Consider the following 6,093-nt stretch of genomic DNA (forward strand, 5'->3'; position numbering starts at 1 on the left):
GGGCTGAGCTCTGTGTGTTCTGAAAACAGTAAGTGAGGCCAGAGTTGAGTGAACCAGGGGAGAGCGGGGTAGGTGGGGCTGAGCTAGGGAGAAGTTTTACTAAGCCCTTTCCCAGGAGAGTAAACTGAGGCTCGGGGAAGCTAAGTCCAAGGCCACCAAACAAGGAGCAGCAGAAGCAGGCTAGACCTGGGTCTGCTGGTCTGAGGGGCCCTCTCTGTGTACCCTGGGACTCACCCACGCTCTACTCATTAATAGCTAACCCATGTGGGGCCCCACGTGGGTCTGGAGCCCCAGGTTTAGGCTCAGCCCAGTGACCTCCGGGGCAAAGCCCAGTGAGTGAGCCCAGTGAGTGGGGCCGGCTGGGGAACAACTGGAGCCCTGGTCTCCCTAGAGCTGGGCCATCAGCATCTGGGGGAAGCCCGATTTGCTGGGGTCGGGGCTGACTGGCTGGGCCATTACCCGCCAGGGTCCTAGAGCCCAAGGGGAAGTTGGGCCAGGTTGCCCCTGCTAGAACCTTCCCAGAGTCTAGAGCAGGCGGCCGTGATGCCCTGCCCTCTGCGGCTGGGACTCCATCTACTCCTGTCCCCTCCCCGGCTCACTGCCTGTGGGTCACTCCCGCTGCTCCCAGATGGCCATGCTCATTCCCTCCCTCCACAGGCCTTTTGCCCTGGCTGGTCCCTCTGCCAGGGACTCTTTCCCTAATCCTTGTGCGGCTGGCTCCCGCTCCTACTCACGCCCCAGCTCAACGGTCACCTCCTCAGAGGCCCCCCGATCACCTGTCTCAAGCAGCCCTGCTCCCACCCCCTCTCACTCTCCATCTGAGGGCCCTTTAAGGTCTTTCATGGTATTTAACAAAAATACCAGGCATCCCATGTGTTGTGGGCCTGTCTATTGTCAATGCCCTGTCCCTTCACTGGGGTGTAAGCACCCCATGGATCTTGTTCCCTGAAGTCTCGCGGGCCTAGCACAGGGCCTGACACTCAGTAGATGATTAATAAATATTTGTGGAATGAGAACATGAGCGTCTACCCCGCTTATTGTATAAAAGCAGCAGTTGAGGTTCAGAGAGGGTAAGTTACTTGCCCAAGGTCACACAGCAAACCAGAGGCAGAACCACAGCAGGAGCCTGGCTCAGCTCACTTGACTCTGCGTCCAGTGCTCTTCAGCCTACACCATAACTAGCACTCAGAGCTCAACCAGCCTCACCCCAGCCTTTCAGATACAACCTTTATCCCTCATCCCCATCTTTCGGTCCTGGGAAGAAAGAAAATGTAAGTAGAAGAGGTGGAAGGGGGCAAACAAGGGAGAGTAAGTATCACAGGTGAACAGGTGCTCAGGATTCCCACAGTCCCATGTAACAGATTCCAGCAAGGTTGGGTGCCTGGTCTGGGGCCTCTGGGCCTCTGGGCCTGCTCCTTGCCTGCTTGAGCTGGAAAGGGTTAAATTTTGTGCTTGGCTCCTGCCTTGCTGTGGACCATGGCTGGGACAGAACATCTGTCTGTTGCTATGGTTGCCATACACTTGAAGGGGATGGCTGGATAATTATGGCAAACGCCGCCGAGCAAGTGAGCGTGTGCCCGGAAGTGGCTCGGGACCCTTGCCCGCCCAGTGCAGTGGCAGGCTGTGGGCCCCTTACCCACTGGCTCACTGTGGAGCCCCTGGCCCTGGACTTGAGCTCCTGAGCTAGCAGAGGAGTCAGCTGGGGCCACTTTGGCCTTTGCGTCATGAGTGAGCCTGGCTACAGAGCCCCCCGCGAATCCTGGAGCAGGGCAGGCACCAGCAGCATTGGGTACCGGAGCCTGTGGGCTGTAGGCCTGCTGGCACGGGTGGTGGGCTCAGATAATGCCCTGGTGCCACTGTGTCCTCCCCCAGGGGAGAAGCCCTGTCATCTGTCCCTGACCCATGAATGTGCCGGAGCCCAGGAGGCAGCAGGCAGAGATCGACTGCCCACGTCCTGCCCTCTCGGCTCTGCCTGCTCGCAGGGATGCTTCAGCTTCCTCGTCCGCTCATGGAGGATGAGAAGGCCTCCCTGGCAGAGCTGAAGGAGGTCTGTCTGGATAGGGCCTGGGGAAGAGGTGGCTCTGGGACAGGAAAAGGTTGCCCCAACCTTGCTCAGCAGGGGGTGGGGAACCTTAAGCTGCCGTGGATTTAGACTGTGGTCCCATGGAAGGGCTAGAGATTGCTTGGCACAGTAACCAGCTACATGATTTGTGCTTGGATCCAACCCTTACCCAGCCAAGCTGTGGGCAGGCAGAGGGACTTGCACCTGGGAGGGCCAGCCCTTCCACCCCACCTCCTCCAGCCTCGCCATGGTAGGGAGCTGAGCTTCCTGAAGGCCCAGTGCAGACTCACAAGCTGGCAGACCCCAGAGGCCCAAGAGATGCTGGCTTCCAACTCCTTCTGTAACCACCAGCGAGACAGAGGCCGGGCACCCTCCCCAAGGTCATCCTCACAGGTTCCTGGCTCTTCCCCATGCTGCTGCCCCCTCTCCTGGCAACTTCCCTCCTCCCATCTGCCTCCCTCACATAACAATTGCAGTCATAATAACTGACACCAGGCAGGGCACTGAGCTGTGCGCACACGGCTTACTCCTTTAACAACCTACAAGGAGGGTGCCATTTTTAATGCTGTTTTCACAGGGAGATTATTGAGGCATGCAGCAGTAAAGAGAGCTTCCCAAATTCTCCTGGCTGGGAAGTAGTACAGCCCAGAAGCTCCAAACAGGGCCACTCTGGACACTGACTCCTTTTCTTTCCCCCTCCCACTAAAGATGACCTCCTTGAGAGCCAAGATGGTCTTATTCTTCTGTTTCTCCAGCTCTGTTCACAGAGGAGGCATGGATGCACGTTTAACTCTCCATGCATGCATTCATTCAATATGCACTGAGCCACAGGCGCCGGGCCCTGTGCTGAGTGAATCAATGAACCCTCTTCCCCACATTGGGCTATCCAGAGGCTCAAAAGACATCTGCCCCAGGGCACAGAGATTCAAACGAAGGATGAAGTTACTCTGGCAGCCATTACCTCCCAGCACTCTCCCATTGGCTTGAAAGGGGCAGGGCAGTGGCCACACCCTCATGTTACAGCTGAAGAAATGAAAGCTCAGAGATATGAGGAGCCCTGTTGAAGGTCACACAGCTATGTCTCAGGTGGGGCAGCCTCTGGAATCCAGGAATTCTGCACCCCACAGAGCTCAGTCAGCAGAGAAGGCTGCCTGCCCAGGCATGGGGATGGCTTTGTTCTTGATGGAATCCCAGTTTGCCTGGGACCATCACAGTTTATACCCCTCAGTCTCAGGCAGGCTGGACAGCTGGTCATCCTAACCCAGGACCTCCCAAGTGCCACAAGCCCAGGCTTTGGGGTCCAGCTACCTGGTCTGGGATCCAATTTCCCTCCCTTCCAAAGACTAAGATCATCGATAAGGGAGGGCTCCTCTGAGCCCCTGGTCCTCCCTGCCCCACCCAAGGACCTGTGTGCCCCGACTCAGGCTGCCTTAACAAGTTGAAGTCAGTAGGCCTATGCCAGGGGAGCCACCAGGCCTGCCCAGTTCCTTAGGGAATGTTGGCTGAGCAAGGAGGCCCAAGTCCTCCTTAAAGAGACAGGCACAGGCTATACGCAAGCTCCACATATTTAACAGGCAGCTCCTGTGAGCCATGAATCAGCATCCCAGGGCCCTTTGGACAACACAGAAGCATTTTCCCAGCCAGGTCTCTCTTGCAGCTATTGGGGTGAGGGTGGGGGTGGGACAAGGAGGCCTGCAAGAAGGGGCCTGGGCACAGGAAGGCTGCTCCTCTGCCAGCTGCAGGGCTTCCTTGGGGATCTATAGGTGCCAGGCACAGTTACCAAGACACATGCAGAAAGGGCTACAGTGGGAGGCATGAGGCATCTCTGGTTCCAGGCCTGATCCTCCTGCTGCCTAGTCATGTAATCTCAGATGGGCCCCTGAGCTTCCCCAGGCCTTAGTGTCCTTGGAACAATGGCATCTGGCCTCTGCAACTGCTAAGCCCCCTTCTAGTCTTGCTAAGATCCACGGACTGAAACCAGTCTTCCAGATTCCCAGTGTTAGCTGGCTGAATCCTAGGCCTTCTGGTCCCTGGGTCTCAACACTCAGCCTGATAGAGTAGATGCTGAGGAATGCACAGTAGAAAGATGGATGGATGGATGGATGAATGGGAGGGTGGATGGGAGGATGGATGGATAGATGAATGGATGGGTGGGTGGATGAATCAATGGATGGATGGATGAATGAATAAATAAATGGATGGATAGAGGCATGGATGGATGGATGGATGGATGGATGGGAGGATGGGTGGGTGGATGGATGGATGGATGGATGGATGGATGGATGGATGGATGGATGGATGAGAGGCTGGCTGGATGGATGGGTGGATGAATGAACGAATGGATGGACAGGAGGGTGGGTGGATGGATGGATGGATGAATGGATAGATGGATGGATAGATGGATGGATGGGAGGCTGGATGAATGGATAGATGGATGGATCGATGGATGGATGGGAGGCTGGATGAATGGATGGATGGATAGATGGATGGATGGACAGATGGGAGTCTGGATGGATGAATGGGTGGATAGATGAAAGGATGGGAAGCTGGATGGATGAATGGCTGGCTGGATGAATGGACAAATGCATGGATGGATGAGAGGCTGACTGGCTGGCCATTTGGCTGGATGGATAGGAGGGTGCATGGGAGGCTGGCTGGATGAATGGATGGAAGGCTGGGATGGATAGGTGGGTGGATGGATGGATAGATGAATGGATGAATGAATGAATGAATGAATAAGTGAATGAATGAATGAATAAATGGATGGATGGACGGACAGGAGGCTGGCTGATGAATGGATGGAAGGATGGATGGATGGATGGATGGATGGATGGAGGGATGAATGGGCAGATGGGTGGATGGGTAGATGGATGGATGAATGGATGGATGGACGGATGAATGGATGGGAAGCTAGATGGATTAATGGGTGAATGGCTGGATGAATGGACAAATAGATGGATGGATGAGAAGCTGACTGGCTGGCCAGCTGGTGGGCTGGTTGGATAGGCAGCTGGATGGGAAGGTGGATGGGTGAATGGATGGATGGGAGGATGGATGTGTGAATGGATGGATGGGAGGCTGGATGGGAGGGTGGATGGGTGAATGGATGGATGGGAGGATGGATGGGAGGGTGGATGGGTGAATGGATGGATGGAGAGAAGGGTCCCTGAACTGGTAGACTCCTTAGTGCCCAGCATGAGCTCTGCCTGGTTCCACTTAGGTAAAGGGCAATTTAATGGGCAAATGAGTCCTTCACTCCTTCCTTGCTCTCAGTTCTCATATACACTCTACTCCCAGGGCCCATCTATGTTACCTCTAAATCTCTCTCCAACTCCCCTACCACCTCCCAACAAAGGCCACTACCCCCTCTAGCCTGGACACCACAGCACCCATCTCACTAGGCTCCCTGCTGCCTTCCAGACCCTACTTCAGGCCATTCTTTGAGGGCAGTAGGAGGAGTTATGATGTAAATTAGCACCCACTTCCCACTGCCTCAAATCTCTCACTGGCTCTCCTGGAGCTCCTAACTGGGACTGAGTTACCTCTGGACCTCATCTTCCACTGCCTTCACACAATCTCCCATCCCTCCGTGCTCTGCTATTAAGTGGTCTCCTTGCTGTCCCCAACAGGCACCATGCTCTCACCCACTCCAAGACTTAGAACACTCCTCTGCCACCCATCCCCAGCCTCAGAGCCAACACACCCACACTTCACCCACCTACCTCCTACTCCCCTTCAGATCTCAAGTCAGCAGCTGCTTCCACAAAGAAGCCCTCCTTGACCCCCAGCCTGGACTTTTATTTTATAGCTCTTCTTACAGCTGCAGGCATGTGCTTGCATGATTAGTAACATCTGTCCCCCAGGACACAAACCAGCATGGGCCTGGGGCTCTGTCTGTCCCATTCCCCCCTAGGCCCCTGTACCTAGTACAGCATCTGGCACTAAGTCAAGCTCATTGAGTATTAGTTTATTTATTTTAAATATAAAGGTTTTAAATAAACTGCACTCAGGCTGGAGTGCAATAGTGTGAT

Source organism: Pongo pygmaeus, chromosome 21, assembly GCF_028885625.2.
Source record: "Pongo pygmaeus isolate AG05252 chromosome 21, NHGRI_mPonPyg2-v2.0_pri, whole genome shotgun sequence".
NCBI lineage: Eukaryota > Metazoa > Chordata > Mammalia > Primates > Hominidae > Pongo > Pongo pygmaeus.